At 44.0% G+C, this 17,694-nt stretch overlaps 1 protein-coding gene across 1 annotated transcript in view; it reads right to left on the bottom strand.

The window, feature by feature from the left end:
- The window catches only part of MSANTD1 (Myb/SANT DNA binding domain containing 1), a gene marked incomplete at its 3' end in the record, with an annotated part of 33,564 nt that extends 21,022 nt beyond the window's left edge, over positions 1-12,542 (bottom strand). The window contains exon 1 of the mRNA XM_082482322.1: positions 12,452-12,542. The remainder of the gene's footprint in view (positions 1-12,451) is intronic.
- Between the last annotated feature and the right edge of the window lie 5,152 nt (positions 12,543-17,694).

Raw genomic sequence — 17,694 nt, 5'->3', positions numbered from 1 at the left:
CCCCGCTTACACATGTGCGATCTGACAATAACCTTCCACAAAATAGTGAGATGCAGGAACTGCATTAATTCAAGCAGTACAACCAGCGAAAGAGAAAGATGTTCATTTCCTACGGTCCAGATATAACCATGTTATGTAAAAATATAAATAAATAAAGCACGGACGTTTCTTATTATTATTTTCTGTTTCAGCATATAACAGGAATAATGACCTCACTGCAGGGCATTTCCTGAAGATTAATGACAGGCAGGGGTTAATGGCCTGAGGCTCACCCAGTCAGTCCTTAATCCCCAGGAAATGTTCTTCGCCTCAATCCTTAATGCTTAAGTATCCTATAAATTGTAAGTCTTCTCATAACCACATCCTTGATCTTAACAATAGTTTAAAAATGCACAGCTTGGTTTGCATCCTGGCGATGGCAAAGAGAGCACATAATGTTCCTAAAAGGTACACTAGTAAAATTTGTAGTATTGTTGCCTTCTTATTTTATTTATTTTATTCTTTATTACAAAAGGCACAACAGCATACCATAGAATAAGGGGGGTGGAGTGGGGGGGGGGGGGGGGGGTGGATCACATAGAACTTCCACTGATCCAACTCTGAACATGTCTCTGTTAGAAATATACCTGCTGAGTCACTGGTGTCCTCAAAAAAAAAAAAAAAAGAAAGAAAAAAATCCCCTAGCTTCCAAATAACTACTTTTAACTACTAATAGGACAGCCTAGCAACTATTACCTTTAAAAATGTGTAAATAGCAGCATATGTTGCAATGATGATCTTGCACGGTTTGTCTCTTGGGTGGCCAGCTGGGAGACATCACATGATCAGGGGACAGATGGTGGTCAGAAGAGGATCAGCTGGTGACACGTTCATTTTATTAATTTATTGGTTTGTTTTGTTTTGAAATTCCCATCACTTAACCTTGGGCTCCATACAGCTATGTTAATAAAACCGTACCAAACTCTGCTGGCTGCGGTGGCTGGGGATCACCGGGGCAAGTTTAAGGAAGCAATACAGTGTCCGAGAGAAAAACCACCACTGCTTTCTCGTTCCAGTGCTGGGTCTGACTCGGCACCAGTGCACACTGCTGCAAAGCCAAGCTTGCTTTTCAACCTTTAACAATCCATTAGAGGTTTGGGTTTCCCCTCCAGACTTTAATCCATCCAGGTTCTGAAAACGCTGATTAACACTACTGAAACTTACAGCGTGATACATATACATTGTAAAAACCCTAAAGAAACACATGGTCTTTGCTTTTTCAATCCAGTTTCAAGCATGACAACCAGGACAGGGTGGGAGAGAACCTGTCCAGCTGCAACAAGATCTTTTCGTGATGGTCTGTAACTGTTCCTTCCCCCTTCTGTCCCCATGTGCCTGGCACGGCCAGCACGGCCGCTCCTTGTGCTCTGCACCGTCTGCTGGGGCTGTGCTCGGCCCCGGGCCCCAAACCCAGGATCCTGCAGAAGTGGGGCACGGAGAAGCGGTTGTTTCCCTGTACAACTCACATCTCTTAACTTTTCTGTATGCTGTTTCCTATTAGTGTAATTGACAGATTGATATAGTGGTATAGTGTTATTTAACATCTGTTAAATAAAAGAAATGCTTTCTAATAATGCCTCCTTTATTCCCCTCCCCTCAGCACCAGAAGGGAACCTAAGTTTCCAGGACTCAGGTTTTATCCCCTCTTCTGAGAAAGTTGTTGATGTTAATTATGGAGACTCCACGTGCCTCCTCTGCCTCACTGAAGCACACGTGCTAAGTGGTTGATAAAATGACTGTTTTCCTATGTGGAGCCGAAAGCAAGGAAAGTTGTTTTATCCCCTAAACATCCCTGCAGTCCTCACCAGAGCCAGGGGAGGAAAAAAAACACCTCTCCAGGCTGTGCCTCTCTCTGCTGATGTTCTGCAGATCTGCGCAGTTCCTGGCAGTCGCTAACCACTTGTCCTGTCCCTGGAGTCAGGAGGAACAGCTGAGACAGGACCAGCAAGCCTTTGGGGGGAGAGCAGCCCTGCAGCGGCGAGAGACCTGGACCTCCCCAGGACAGGGGCATTAAGAGGAAAAGCTCCATTAGCACTCAGATCTTTCTCGCCCCTCTCAAGCTAGAGGCCAGACAAGATTCATCATCTGCCTCAAGACTGGCTGGTCACCAAACCCAGAATAACTGCTGGCATGATGAGCTATGCGCCTCTTCCAGACCTTATGCACCAATGCACCTGGCACCGACATCCCGCACACGCTCTGCTCTGATATCTCCGCTGAAGGCAGAGTCCTCCAGCATCAGCCTCTTCCAGACTGAGGACCAGCCTGGCACCAAGTACCCCACAAGCAACTGAAGCTATAACTGTTCTCAATAAAATAAGGATGTTACTTCTCTTGGAAACCACGGAAATACATAATGGAGCTTCTGAGGACACCCTTTGTAGATGACTTCCCTCTGTAGGAGAAAGCTGTTCTCCTCCACTCTCCTGCTCACCCCAGTCCCTCCTCTGATGGGCACTACAATGACAAGTCTAGAAGATGTGAACACTGAATGCAGTGGGCTTTAGGATCTCGCTCATGCCCTTGCTTTTAATGCACGCCTGCTCCTAAGAGCTCATTGGAACGTGAATTTAGGGATCCTCTTGCAAATGTCTCTAAACACCCTACCTTTTTTTGCAATCATTATATATCAGCTTGAATAATAGCTCTCACAGCTGTTCCACCTTTCATGGTCATCTCTAAAGATAACAAAACCCAAACAGGGTAGAAGGGTTTCTAATTTGCAAATGTGGATCTAATGAAGTTTGCCTGTAGATGTTTCTAACAAAGTTCAGATAACTCCATTAATCCTAACATATCTGTTGACAATACTTCAAGTGATCTGTGCTAACCAACTGCATATACAGCCTTCGGCTTTGCAAGTGCAGGCTAGCGCATGACAAATAAAACTTCCTTTAGCCAAGTTTTAGGGCAAGGGGTTTTCCCTTGCATTTGCAGGGAGATAACGGCTCTAGTCAATTACCAGAGCTCAACCCACAAACTGTAAGCCATTAAACTGTGATTACAGACAAGCATGTCCGATCCTGCTGATGGGGATTGTGGTAGGAGAAGTCAGGCAGCACCTTCTTGGCAAATCAGAATTTATTCCATTAAGACACAAGAAATTTCTGGAACTTCTCCTAAATGTAATTCTGTGCCTGAAATCCATATGGGCAGCTGCTTGTGGAGGTGCTGACACAGAGGTCGCTGCCTATTTGGATTTCAGAAATGTAAGTACATTAGTACATTAGTCTTGAGACCAATTGGTCCGGTCCCAGTTTAGCACTACTGGCAGCAAACACCCTTGTAGGCAGCAACTCTGAGCAGTGACACTGGGAGGAGGAGGTCCATGCTGGAGGGCCATTGGAAGTATGCACCACCCCACAAAGACACAGGTCCAACTCTCTAAAACACAAGTATTTCAGCAGAGCATCCTGTAACGTCTTGATTAGATATAACTCAAAAAACAAAGCTATTTGCACCCTTTTGTGCATGGTCATCCAAAGCACAGGGTTGTCACTGCTCCTCGCAATCCTCCTGTCCCCAGGAGTGTAACACACGTGTGGGCAATGATAAACCTTGAAATTGGATAGTGGCTGCAGAGCATGTGTTTATCCTCTAGTTATTTCCGTGCAGGCACACCTTGATTTAACCCTCCATTTACATGGGTGTAAAAGCATGTATGTCTCTGTTCAAAACCAAAGCAGTTGGGGTTTTCATTGCAGTGGGATACTGCGTTTTAAGTTCAAAAAAGCTGTCTGCACATGTTGGGAGGCTGTCTCCTGCCCCATATTTTGCTATGCACCTGGCTAAAATGCCCACTGTCTTAAGTTTTAGTAAAAATGATGGATTTAGTGTCTCTGGTCACTGCACACTGCAACTTGCAAAGAGGGATAAATATAACAAGAGAAGAAATACTCTTCCACTGCTTCTGAAAAGTCTCGGCCAGAGGAGACAGGCAGGGACAGGCGATCACAGAGGAGAAGCTGCTTTCTTTGCACCTCCTTTAAACCAACAGGTCCATGGCAGTGAAGCCGTTGTGCTCAGGAAAGTGATGGAAACCACAAGCTCACCCAAAGTTAGGGAAGCCCCTTGCATACACCAGAGCTGGGCTTGGGAGCTCTCTTAAGGTCCACACACCTTTCAGACTGCTGGCCTCCCTGGGTGATGGAATCACATGGGTTTGTCAAGACTCAGAAGGTTTAGAAAACCTGTGAGGGAAGTTTAACAGAGGAAGAGTACAGCACTGTTTGTAAGGGAAGCAAAAAGCTATGTAAACTGCATGAGGTCCTATTACAAAGACGAAAAGAAAAAGTTACTCAGGCTGAGTAAGTACAGTAGGTGTCTCACCGTGCATAAAAAAAAAGGACAGTCCCTTTTGTCAGAAGGTCTGCAACCTAACTGGGACATGCCACAAGGGAAACAGAATAAACCAGGAGGGACAAGCGACAGCGATACATTACTGAGCAAAGGCCATCACATGGTTGAATAGCTTTTATGTACGTCTAAAGTAAGTAATACCTGCAAAGAAGTCTGACAACAGAAATGGGTGCTCTGGAAGAAGCTAGCTGAGGGAAAGGCATCCTGGCTGACATGGAGCAGAGAAGATTTTGATATGTCAACACTTGGAACAAAAAGATCATGAAAAATTAGCATTTCCACACAAACGCCCTGCCACAGGGCTGTCTGTGTGGCAGGTTTCCCTGATGGCAGAGGACGACACCGGGCAGCCCAGGAGGACGGTGGTCTGAGAAGGTGCAGGTGAGCTGGAGGCAACTGGAGAGGTTTTCGATTTCATTTTGCTAGACCACATCCTGCTTGAATTTCACTGTAATCAGAACATTTCCCAAAAGCATGCTGAATTTGCTGAACAGGCGGATTCTGACCAAAAATATCTCCTTTGCCTATTTTAGTAGTAACCATGGAAGCCAGCTTTGCACAGACATCCAGTCGCAGAGAGAAGGGTGGTGAGAGACAGCAAGGTGAATGCAGACAAGCTGGGAAATGGGACTTCAGCAGTTTTTGTGGTCAGAGCAGGAAGAATTAGCACAGGCAAGGGGGAGAACTGGAATTATGTGGGGCTTTAGAAGAAGGAGCTCATGGACTGCAGAGAACCCAAGGAATTCACTGCTTGGGGAAACCAGGTATAGACTGGAATGTTGGTAGTAATTAAAAAAATACAAAGTAACTAAAAACATTCTTAGTAACGTTATTTATAATTTAAGTTTAGCAGAGACAAAAACATTCATGCTACAGACACAAGTTTAGCATATTAGGAGGGGAAAAAAAAAATCACTTATGTCCAGTAGTTACAAATAACCACTCCCAAAACATCTGGCATTTACAGTATATGGAGGCAGGATGCCAGACTGGATGGACATTCAGTCACACATGTTCCTAAATTTTCAGGCATACAGAGAGAGATGGGTAATATTCTTAAAAAATTAGTTATATAGTATAGAGAGCAAAGACATCAGTTCTACGTGTCATACATGCGTCATAGCAAACAAAGCATTTCTGAGATTTGCTTACTCTTAAAGAAATCATTTGGAGGTCCTCCAGCATATGGAACAACCCCACAGTACATAGTATCAGACATACTCCTTTTCTGGTAAGCAAGCAACAAATCAGATTACAATGAGAATTGCGCAGTTCCCAATGAATGGTTTCCCGAATCCCACTTGAAAGAAATTATTTTGGCCCTGCCTACTTACAGGGGTTAGTCAATAAATCCTCCTGCCCATGTTTGGTTTTTAGCACATTTTAGCAAGCTACGTGCTGGGAAGTGCATAGTTCATTAAAAACTGCTCCTAAAATGCCATGCAAATATTTCTTTCAGAAGTAAATTCTTCTGAGAACCTTTTCTAAACAGTTCACACTTTAGACATAGACCGTGATTTAATCCAGTTTGGATTTGAGATGTACCACAAAAGAAGAAAAATAATCCCTGTTGCACAGAAGTTTGCCCTGCGCCTGAGAGACATTCCCACGACTCAGCAGGGCAGGAGAAAAACGCCATGTCACGAAAAACCAGATGACAGCAGCTGTTTTGACCGTGGTGCTGTTGCGGCTGCACACAGCATTGTTTCTGCCCCAGCAAGACTTAATGCTGCTGCTGGTGTCAACCCTTGCTAACAGCAGCATAAAACACAGCAATATTTAAGTAAATGCTGGAAGGAGGTTATCGATTCATTGATCCATTAGCAAGAAGCCATCCCCTGGATTCAAACAGACAGGAGCGAGCCAAACCCAGGGAGCTTGGCAGTGGCGCAGGACTCCAGCTAAGCAAGTTTTTTTGCATGGTTGTGGTAGCGAGCATTAGAGCTGCGTGGAATCAATGGGTTCTAGCTTGCTGTTCTTCCAGAAAGGAGAGCAGTTTGGGCCCTTTTCCAGCAACCTCAGAGATACTGCCGTGCGAGTCGCTGGCAATTCCCTGCCAGAAGCCCAGCCTCACTGCTCGGAGCTTGCTACTAGCTTGGCAGCCTGCTGCATCCACCTAACAGCTGTCTGCATCCCCACGCTGTCTCTCCCTGACTCCCCACCAAGGCCCGTGGTGGACGTGGGGAGGCTCTGGTCCCTCTCTGTACCCTGTCCTCCGCCTGCAGCCACGCTCCAGGAGAGCCCAGCAATTAGCCCAAGGTGGCCAGGGAGCACCTCGCATGGGCTCCCCTCGGTGGGATTAGGTCCTGCTGTTCTACAGTTTAGTCAGCCACAGGTTTTGAAAATTAAAAGCATTAAAGATCAAAGATGTCTGCCAAGTCGAGAAAGGCAAGAGCTTCTCCATCTCTCCTTCTGCGCTTCTGCTCGGAGACCCCAGACTACCCCCAGCTGCGGGCTTTTCCCCTCACAAAGGTTCACTCGGCTCTCCAGCCCCGCAGAGGAAAATTTGCAAGATTAAAAAAAAAAAAATCAGATAAAATATTTAGGGCACAGGAGATTTTCGTATCAGTTCATAAAAGATTTAAATACTAAAACGTAAATGGTGTTTTGGGTATTATTGCGAGGCAGCCTCAGGAATGGAAATTCAAGAAAAGTGTTGCAACCTATAAAGTTCAGACGATACTCATAAAAGACTGCCTGATCTGAGAGCTGCCAAAAAGATAAGTAAAACCAAGTTCACCAGCACTGCTGTGATAGCCAAAGAGCTTATCTACTTAAGTGGTCACTAATGGAAGTTGAGACCATACAAGAGGGAGCTGCCATTTCTGGGGCAGAGTGCCAGCCACGTCAGCCGTCCCACAGCAGCTGTGTCCTTCCATGGGAAACACGTACGGCTTCCAAGGGACTGAACTGGAAGTATCGCACAGCAGGTCACAGTTGGCCTTGACTTTATTCCCAATGTTGTTCTCAAAGTGTTTCAGGGAAGTTTAGTACCCCTTCAGAGAGCTACATGGAAAAGCTGCTATCCCCAGTGAAAACACACAGGGTTTCCAGTTGAAGCACGTGTTTCCATGTCGTTCCACAGAGACTGTGCAGCCATATGGCCTGTGAAGTCCTGCATGGTCTGTATTTCCAAATGCTTCCCCTGAAAGGATGACTTCTGCCTTTGTCCAGATGTGCAAGCTATCGGGACACTGAGCTGCAGCTCCAAGACAAACATAGTATTGGGAACTTAAGCATTAGCTCTCACGTCTCGTGAGAGGCAGGGGGATGACCCATCTCAGCATAGAAAGGTTTATTGCGATATGCCCTTTTTAACACAAAGTGGTTTGCCAGTATTTGGGGTCTTGTGATTCCCCTTGGTTTACAGCATGCAGTCTTGATCCCTAGACATTCTAGAGACAGCCAGGAGGAGTCATCTCCCCCTCTCACATCCAAGCATGCCCCTCCAGCCAGCCTTCTGCACTGGGACAGCATGTCTCCTCTTGCTGCCTTCACTATAAGCCTGTACTGCAATTACTTTTATGTTCCTCATTGACTCCTGGCTTTTTATGGCTGTTTTTTCCCCTCTCCGTGGCTCTCTGCCATTTATCAGACGCAGCTCTGCTTCAGCCACTCTCCAGCCACCAGGCTTCAGTTTATATTCCAGCCTGAACATGCTCCTCTGATCTGGGCATTAGCTTCCATTGTTTCAGCTAACACTAAACCAAGGAGCGTGTATTTCCTTCCTCTCTTGGCCTCAGGGAAACACTGCCATCAAACCCATGGGCCCACGGAGCAAAGAAGCATTTTCTAGCTGTCACACACAGGAGCATTCTGGCCAGCCTGAGGATGTCCATCTGCCTCCTTTCATAAATTCTCCTGAAACAATGAACACCCACAAACCCCTTCTGGATACAAACTTTTCCATGTCCAACACCACCAGTGATTTTAAAATCCTCCCCTGTGCTTTTCATTCAACGTGGCATTCCGTGTTGTAAACCAGAGGATCTGCCCCAAATAAGTGCGTGTCTACGCAGGAAAAAGCAGCATGATTGGCTTGCCTGTAAATACCCACCACAATGTGGGCATTCATAGAATCACAGAGTATCTCAAGTTGGAAGGGACCCATAAGGATCAAGTCCAACTCCCTGCTCCTCGCAGGACTACCTAAAACTAAACCATACAACTAAGAGCATCATCCAGATGCTCCTTGAACTCTGACGGGCTTAGTGCCGTGACCACTTCCCTGGGGACCCTGCTTCAGTGACTGACCACCCTCTCAATGAAGAACCTTTTCCTAATGTCCAATCTGAACTTCCCCCGACATGGATTTGGAGGCAAGCAAAGCGGATGCTACCAAAAGGAGTGGGAGCGTACCTGCCACCATCCATTCCTCTGCTGAGTAAATCACGCAAGTGCAATCAACAAGATTAATTTATGGATTAACTGGATTTAGTTAGCCTGTAGCAGATTAGCGAGCGCTCAAACAACTCTCTTTTGGCAGCAAAGCTGCCTCCAGTAGGTGAGCAAAGATTATTCTGAATAGTAACAAGGCTGAAGAGCTACAGACCTGATTTTCAGTACTGCAGAGCCTACCTACTTCCAGCCAAACTCCGTGGGCCACTGGGCATAACCAGCATAAATAAGAAATCTAACCCAGATGTTTGAGGGGAGATTTGGACCGAAAACGTATGGAACCTAAACCCACACAGATGCGGGAGACAGGCAGCATGAAGATGCGAGTACAGACAAGCTGACCGAAGGGAGTCTGTGGCCAATGTGGCACTAGGGAATTCTTACTTTGTTTCATCCCTAAACATTCGATTGACAGATTTCTGCATAGCCAGAAGGAGCACATTCGGATCCCCGTATTCTAAGCAAACTTTCAATTGCTCAGAAGGTTGGGATATTTTGGTTACATAAAACAACTTTAATGACTGTAGGACCAGAGACCTTCTAAACAAAGCAACAAGGAACCACCATCTGATTGCAGAGATACGAGACTAAACAATTTACAAAAATCCAAGCCAGTTCACAACACAGCATCTCATTCTCTTTAATAAAAGCGGGCAGTGTTTTTCATTTGCTGTGCAAACACAAAGCAACAGTGCATTTCCCAAGGGAGGCACTCTCCTGCAACTGTTTACTAGAGGCAATCGGCCAATTCCAAAGGACTTAGGAAGTCAGTCCTTCTCCCCTCACCTCACTCACCTTACTGTAAAAGGGTATTGTAAAAACTGCTTGGACTGGCTTTAGCTCCTGTTTGCTGGGGATTTAGAAAGAGCTCAACAGTCTGATCCAGAAACCTTCCCGAGCAAGGGCATGCCAAGGATGGCTGCTTCTTGTCTGCATCTCACCAGCCATATAAAGGAAAATATTCTTCTCTGCCAATACACTGCAACTTTAACCCAACAGTGATGGTTTACATGCTTGAACACACATGCAGTTTGCACTGACTCTTCCCTCACACTGTCTTTAATACCCTGTAGCAATATCCCAGTGGCTGAAGCCACTCAACCAGACCAAAAACCCACCACAGACAGTCTAAAATATTTGATCCTAATGCCATGGTTTTCTCCATTTGCAACATCTTTCCTCTCTGCACACTATGCTTCATGACAACTGGACAGGCAGATTATATTAAAGTTCATGCATACCTTTTCAAATGATTTCTCATCAAGTCTCAGCGGGAACTAATTGAAGATTAAACTAATCATTCCTTGAGGCCTCTTACGGAGTGTTTTATCACTTTTTGCGAATACATTATTGAGAACTTCAGTGAAGTGCTGATCTGGCAGGACCACTGAACACACAATCTGGAGCGGCTGGACAACCCAACATACATTTGGGAAATGAGAACTTGGAACATCCTCTATAAGTGGGACAAGACAAACCCTTATCTGTTTCTTTTGGCTGTAAAAACCAGTCTAGCCAAACCACAATAGTAACCATTTTCCAAAATATCTTCCTGCCTTTCTGAAAGCAAAGGAGCGAGTCTGATAAGAGCTGTTTGACTTTACATGAAGTATTCCGGACAAACTCTCTGATCTTCTCTGCCACCTGAAATCTGGAGAGTACCATGACACCCAGCCAAAACCCAGCTACCGTAACTTACGTTGATCCCTGCTTTAAGCTGCTTCCACAATAACCAAATTCTTTCATCGACGGCTCTGCAGCCCCATCCCTGACCCCTGAGCTGTACAGCGCCTCTCTGGGTATTGTACATGGCTATCAGATAACAACAACTGACATCCAGACTTCCACCAGCCTCTGGGTAAAAGCCATAATACGCTGGGTCGTGGCAGACCCCCAGACGAAAAAATTAACATGCTTTCTCTGCAGCGCCTTGCAGGGTTAAGGAGTCATTTAACAGAGATGAAAGCTGAAAGAAAGGTCCAAAAAGGTTTTGAAGCAATAGAAAACACCCCCGGGAATGTCAGAACCAGACACTTCACTCAGTAATAAAATGCATGGTCCCAAAAGCAGGATCAGAGATATCCTTACTAGTGTTTGCTTCAACAGAAATACGCATTTTCAGGCTGCTTCTGCTGTAAAGGCAGAAGAGAATCCTGAACACTGGTCACCATAACTATTGGGAATATTTGGGGAATATTTTATATGTCTCATTAGTGTAAATGTTTTAGAAACATTATTATGCTCTATTCTATTCTGCCTCCCTATGTGATCTGTATCTTACAAACAGTAACTCCTTCAGGCAGGCATCACATGCAAGTTCGTCTAAGTATATAAGATATTACAGGTGGTGTGAGTTACCAGCCAAAGTTTCCGGAATCACTCTCACTTTTAAGATAATTTAGATGCTTCCTACTACTTTCGACATGCTACATTATGGAAAAGCAAGATCAGCTTTGGTTTAGCTTATTAACATGATATGATTGTAGTGCACTCAGAAACGGTCAAAAATCTACTCTCTCTTTTGTTCCCAAATGCTCAATTCTGTATGAAACCACAGTAAAATTGTAAGTAAATCCTGTGAATAAGGTTTTCGTTTACCTTTGACTGCATTAATTATTGTCAGAGAGCCAATATCTTTGCTGCTGCCTATTTTATTTACACAGACTAACATTTATACACAAACACACATGGGCTTTTTATATCTTTGTGTATATACACACACACACACACACACACGCATTGTTTTACCTGGCTGATTTCTAATAACAACTATTCCAACATAGGTCTTGGAAGAGGATAGGGACAGCTTAATGAAGACCAGGCCATTGCCTCACAGCAGAGCCCAGGGAAAGCTCTCTACATGCAGATTAACCTTCAGGAAGTGGAAGAGCATTGTATTTTCCCTCCAAAAATTTGGATGTCCCTACAGACTCCGTACTATCTCTCTGAGACTGCTAAAAATCAAAAACATGCTTGGCTGCCACAAGCTGTTTTTCTGTGTTCTGTAGTTTTACATAACAATCACCAAAGAGAGACACAATTTTGCCTTTCTCCAAGTAATATTCTCATCAGAAAATTCTCTATGTAAAAACTTGAGGAGACAATGAGACCGACTGTCAGTCCAATACGGGACTTTAAGAAGGCACGTCCACCATGAGACACATGAAGTTGTTGGACTCTCAAACACAGGAAGAAATGTTATAAGTCAACAAATTTTAAAATACACTCCTTCCAGTCTACTAGCTAACATCTCGGAAATGGTCCAGTCATACAGCAACCTTGGAGCCAGTACATTAGGAGAAAGAAAGTGGGTTCAAGGACAAAGTACTGATCAGTTGAACGCTATAAAAACCCAGCTCAGCAATCCCCACAGAAAGCAGGTATTATAACACGGACTCCTCTATCCACAAAGTACAAACCTGTGAAGTGACTCCTTAAAAGGGACTGAAACAGTGACCAACTTGACCTCCTCTTGCTGAAGGGAAGACAACGCAGCAACTCCTCCACACTCAGAAATTCCAGCCCTGAAACACTCGGCCCCGTTCCCTTGCCCTGCTTTTCAGAGGTGGAGCAGAAGGGAGGCACAGGCTCAACACACAAACACGCACTTTTAGAGCTTTGGGGATTTTATGGCGTGGAAGAAAACCTTCAGTACCTGCTGTCCTTGGAACAGAAGATCCTCCATGAGCCTTGAAGTCAATGCAGGAGTCCTCGCAGCAGATCACCGACCCGGAGCAGAACTTCGTGTCTGGGGGAGAGAGAGTTTGGCAGAACAAGGCACTGTGCAGGGAGAGAAGCGAGGAAAAATTTCCTAGCAATTGAAGAGGAAGGTCAGCCACACTTAGCCAAGGTTATCTTGTAAAGGTCCAGTGAGGTGGGTTTGGTTTAGTTTAGTTTGCAAACTCTAGTCTTTCAAACAGCACAAATATATTTCCCCATGCTATATACTCCCATCATAAATGACTTGAATCAGCCCATAAGCCTTCAACAACCTCATTCCTGTGTGCTGAAAGATACTTACTTTAAGCCAAAAGAATCTGACAAACATTCTTATCTACACATCTTACCACTGCCAGCAAAAGGCGTCTCTTTAAAAGACATCCCAGCCTTACCTAGGCCACCAGCGGACACAGTTTTTCCCGACTTTCCTCTCATCTGCCAAACTCTTCCATTAGTGAGTTAATGCTCAACGTGCTGTCCTTCAGAGAATCACAAGTCTTTTTTAAAACATGGTGGGTCCTGAAAGTATTGTTATCTCTATTTTACACAAGGAGAAGCCAGAGATAGCAAGACGAAAAAATTCAAAAGCTTCTAAACAACTGTGAAACTGAAGTAATTTTCAAAAGAGAATTGGACACTCCAGAGCTTAAGTCAACCTTTCACGTCCTTCAGTCACATCCCAAAATGAAACATGCGCTCAATTCAATTAAGGCAAGGTCCTCAAAACCACAGAGGTACCTAAAGGGTATCACAATGGGAAATGATTTCCAAATCTCAGAGCTAAATTAGCCATGACTTCTCCCCTTCTCCAAGAAAATAACTGATTAGGTGCCTAACAGTCCACAGGAACGCATTTTTTTCACCAAAAGAAGGTCTTTGGGTACCTCAAGGTTTTCTTCCTCCATGCTGAAATCCCACCATTTTGGCCAAGCTGAACCTCTTAGCACTTAAGCCCGTGAAAGCCCACTTGGGACTGGGAAATCGCAAGCACAGCCAACGCTCCTCCACGCAGCTCTGGCGTCGGTACAAGGGAGCAGCTGCTCCGACTTTCATTTAAAGACGTGGCTGGAGGAAGAGGGTGTGGTTGGGGTGGCACAAAAATAGCACCCGCTGCCAGGGCAAGGTGGTTGCAACCGCTCCCTGTGGAGAGAGGTGCTGGGTTTGGACTCTGCCTCCAGGGCCGGTTTTGATTTTTATCCACTGATGTTTTCATGCAAAGCGCGTAGTAAGCAGCCTTGGGAATGCCGCCAGATACCTGCTCCCCACCTCCCTTCAGGGGAGGTCCCAACCGGCAGGCCACAGTCAGGCTCCCACTTGCTTCTCTCTGGCTCTGCGAATCCTTCTCCGCACCGTGGCACAACTTCAATAGGAAGGGCTGAGAGGTTGCCTACAGCCTGGGAAGGGACAAGTGAATTTGAATATCCCTTGGGAGAAGGAGGACCCAAACCCAAGTTCGACCACTTCTGAGACGAGTATTATAACCATTAAGTTATTATACGAAAACCACCACACCAGTCATTTGTATCTTAAGCAGCATTTTACATTTTAATTGTAGGTGACTCGCAGCAAGGCTGCCAGCAGAGGCCTCAGCAACAGGGGCAGGTTTGACTCCCCTGGCCGGGTTTGGAGCTTGCAGAGTGTGGGAGCCGCTCTCGGGATGCAGCGTGAGAGCTGGCACGGGAACGCAGGTGGGAAAAGGTACCCAGGAGCTGAAGCAGACATTGGTGCAGAGAACTCAAGGGACAAGCATCGGGGAGGGAACAAGGTCCTGGAAACAAGCCCTCTTGAAACCACCAGAGATACATCGGTTCCCACCAGTCAAAGTCCTAACCTATTACTTTAAGGTTAAAATGTCAAACTAAATTCTCTTATCACCACCAAAGGGCTTTTACCTGGATTTTTTAAGTGTTTGTTTAAGCCAAGGTTAAAAGTAGTCTGGGCTCCTTGACTGTTAAGCAGATCATAAAACTCTGTAGTCCAATAGGCTTCTATAGACAGTTTCTATAGTTTCACTAACTATTGTGTGCCTACCTTCTTCATCCTCAAACTAAAAGAGTTTAGCTGCAGAAATTTAACTAAAGGGGTTTCTGAAAGGAATTTTTAAAGCACTTCTTAGCCAATGTGTTTTTATCACAAACACAATAAAGTAACAGCTAGCTCTACGTTTAATTGTTAGAAAAGAGTATGTTTCTAATTAAAGAGCAAGTCTATACATGTGGTTTTAAATACCGTGAGCCTGATTTTCTTCAAATTTGTTGTTTCTTCCAATTCTTTAAAGACGTATCTGAATGAAGTGGAAGTACAAGTAGCGCTATTTGGAAGTGGCAAATAAGTCTTCTGAGAAAATAAGTATTTTAACATTTTAATCTCACTGAAATATTCTAACCATAAAATTAGGAGCTATGTGGTAGAAAAGTGGCACTTTTTGACAAAACAGGAGGTATTTAGAGGTCGTATCCCTCTAAATTGTGGTAGATGAGTAGGCTGAGTAAATGGAAATATTTGCAATTCATTTTAGACATTTGTCAAGATAGTTTTGTAGCTAGATGTGTGCAAAAGCTGCGGAATTTGTTTCAGGCCCATTCAGAAATAAGGTCTGACACAAGATTTTGATTTAGATTTCAGACTCATCTCAGTGACACAGTCATTAGTTTATCCAACATCATTAAAAGTGAGCTGCAAGTACCCCTAAACCTCCTCCCACAAAATAAGAAAATGACAGCTAAAATTCGACATCATTCCAGGATGATGATTTTCAGACAGAATTTCCCGCTCACTTTAACAAGGTGATAGCTTAAAGACCTCTGCCAAGGAATACAACCTCCTCTCTGGATCCCCCCGCCTCTGAAGACACATGCTGGTGGAATTCGCTATCCTGTACCTAGAGCATCAGAAAGTGCTTGGGGCACTTGTGTTAGGAAGAAGCACACAGCTGTACAGAGGCTAAATTCCTTGGAGTTCTTTTTCATTCTAAGAAAAAATAAGAGAGGATCCTACATTTTTATAAGCCTGAGCATAAGGGCACAGACACTGCTTTTGGTCCTTTCAACCAAGCTCCTGTTGGCTACAGAAGAAATACTGTGCAGTTGTATCTCCATTTTTTCAACATTTGCCACAGTGTGGGAGCATTACAATGAGCATTACAACTATTAACCTTCCTTCTGTCATTTGGAGAACAATGCTGTCCAATCCTGCTTGCACTGTCACATTATTTAAATATCCAAAAATTAATCCACCTGCTATTACACAGTGCAGTCTTACCAGTTTTAGTTTTAGAATTTAGTTTTCAGCACGAATGACACTGCTAAGCAGGGCGGGGGGAAGGTGGAATGAACAGGAGTAGGACAGCTATCTACCGCAACGTAAGCAGAGCTGAACAATCTTAATGCATTCAAATCAGAGACCAGACAATTCTCTGGCAGCATTTGAGAAATCCATGAAAACGTTGTAGGCCACGGTGCCAGCAGTAGTAGAGGACTGAAGATGGTGATCCCAGGGGTCCTGTCCAAGCGTATCTGTCAGTTCTCTTGGCACTGAAACCATTCTGTATGTATTATCATTATGGCAGCTTTTCTGTGTACCATTTCTACTGCTACTGTAGTCAAGACACAGATATCACACTGGGCAACACTAGGGCATATTGCGGACTTACACACAAATCTAAACTAGTGTTTTAAATTTTGTCTGTAAAGTTTTTAACATCCTATTTACCTCCTTGAGCACTACTAAGGATTGAGCGGATATTTTCCAAAACTATTCAAAATTACACCAAGGTATTTTTCCTGAATGGTTACATCTCTGTGGATGCATAGGTACAGGTCTTTTCCCTTACGCATTACTTTGCGGTTGTCTGGACTGGGGGAGAAAATGGAGAAGAATATTCACAACCAGTTTTAATTTTGACTACCATGAATATTTCTTTTTGTAAAGTCTGCCATCTCTCATTTTTTCCTAAAACATTAGTAGATAATTTAACAGTAGAGATACCAACAGAGATTCCTGTAGCCTGCTGCCTTTCCTGCCACAGCAAAACTGATGATTCAGTTCCTACCCTCTTGTGTTATTACCTTTAACTAATTAGAGTCATAACCAGTTCAAAATTACAGGAGCACTTTCCCTTTTATTTATTGAGAATTTAGGGGGGTTAATGATAATTAGTAAGGGACCTTGGAAGTCCAGTTATACCTTATCAACTGAATCATCTCTACCCACAGGCTGCCAGGCTTCAAAGCACAGAGATTTTTGACAGCTTCTTTCTACACAGTCCATTTTGACATTTTCCCCCATATATCGTATTTACTCTACAAATTCAAGTCTTCATTTTAGTTTGCATAAATTTGACCATAGCCCTTTAAACATCAATTACATTTGCCACCTTCACTTGCCACATATCAAACAAAACCATTTATTCGACAACTCCACATTTGGGACTCTTGAGTGGCTATGATGGCTACGACCTATCTTTATACATAGTATTATGCATTTTACCCAATTGTTCTAAACCTGTTCTGCTGACACTTCAATTTAAAACAGCTCTTTACACTCTTTCAGATACCAAAATGCTCCAGAAGACAAAGCTCACGCAGATCCTTTATAATGAACAGCAAAGCAAAGATTTATTTAGCCTTTCTGTAACAGCCCTATGTACTTTGGGTGTTCTTATTAGGCTGCAACTGCCTCTCAAGCCTGCTGATGGACAGGCTTCCTACTCTTCATATGTTTGAAGGGGTTTTCTCATTGTTTCTGTGAGTTTAGCAGGTTGTTCCTCAAAATTGATTTTACCTGCCTTGTTTAACTTGCCTTATTTAACTTGAATGTATGCTCCTTTCTATTTTCTCTGTTCAAACATGACCTCCGCTTTCTGAAAGATGTCTTTTTACTTCTAACGTCTCTCTGCTCTTCCACTGAACAATACCAGCTTTCCAGAGAGTGCTGCTCAAACCTTTTGATAGAAGAGAGATACACGCTTTCTTGAGCTCGTATTATAACGTCTTCTCACCAGCTGCATGTTCTCTGCAAGTATCTTACTCTTTTAGCTGTTCCTCTGAACCACAAAATTTTAAGAATCATTCTTATATTTATGTATTCTACCTCACTGAGATTTTTTTTCTTTGCACAAGGACAAGAAAATTGAGTTTGTCCTGGTCACTGCGCATTGCTCTGGGTTAAACACAGTGT

Source organism: Vanellus vanellus, assembly GCF_965231255.1.
Source record: "Vanellus vanellus genome assembly, chromosome: 4".
In the NCBI taxonomy this organism is placed as follows: domain Eukaryota; kingdom Metazoa; phylum Chordata; class Aves; order Charadriiformes; family Charadriidae; genus Vanellus; species Vanellus vanellus.
The sequence above is the reverse complement of the archived record's forward strand: the minus strand, read 5'-3'. Positions and strand labels throughout refer to the sequence as shown.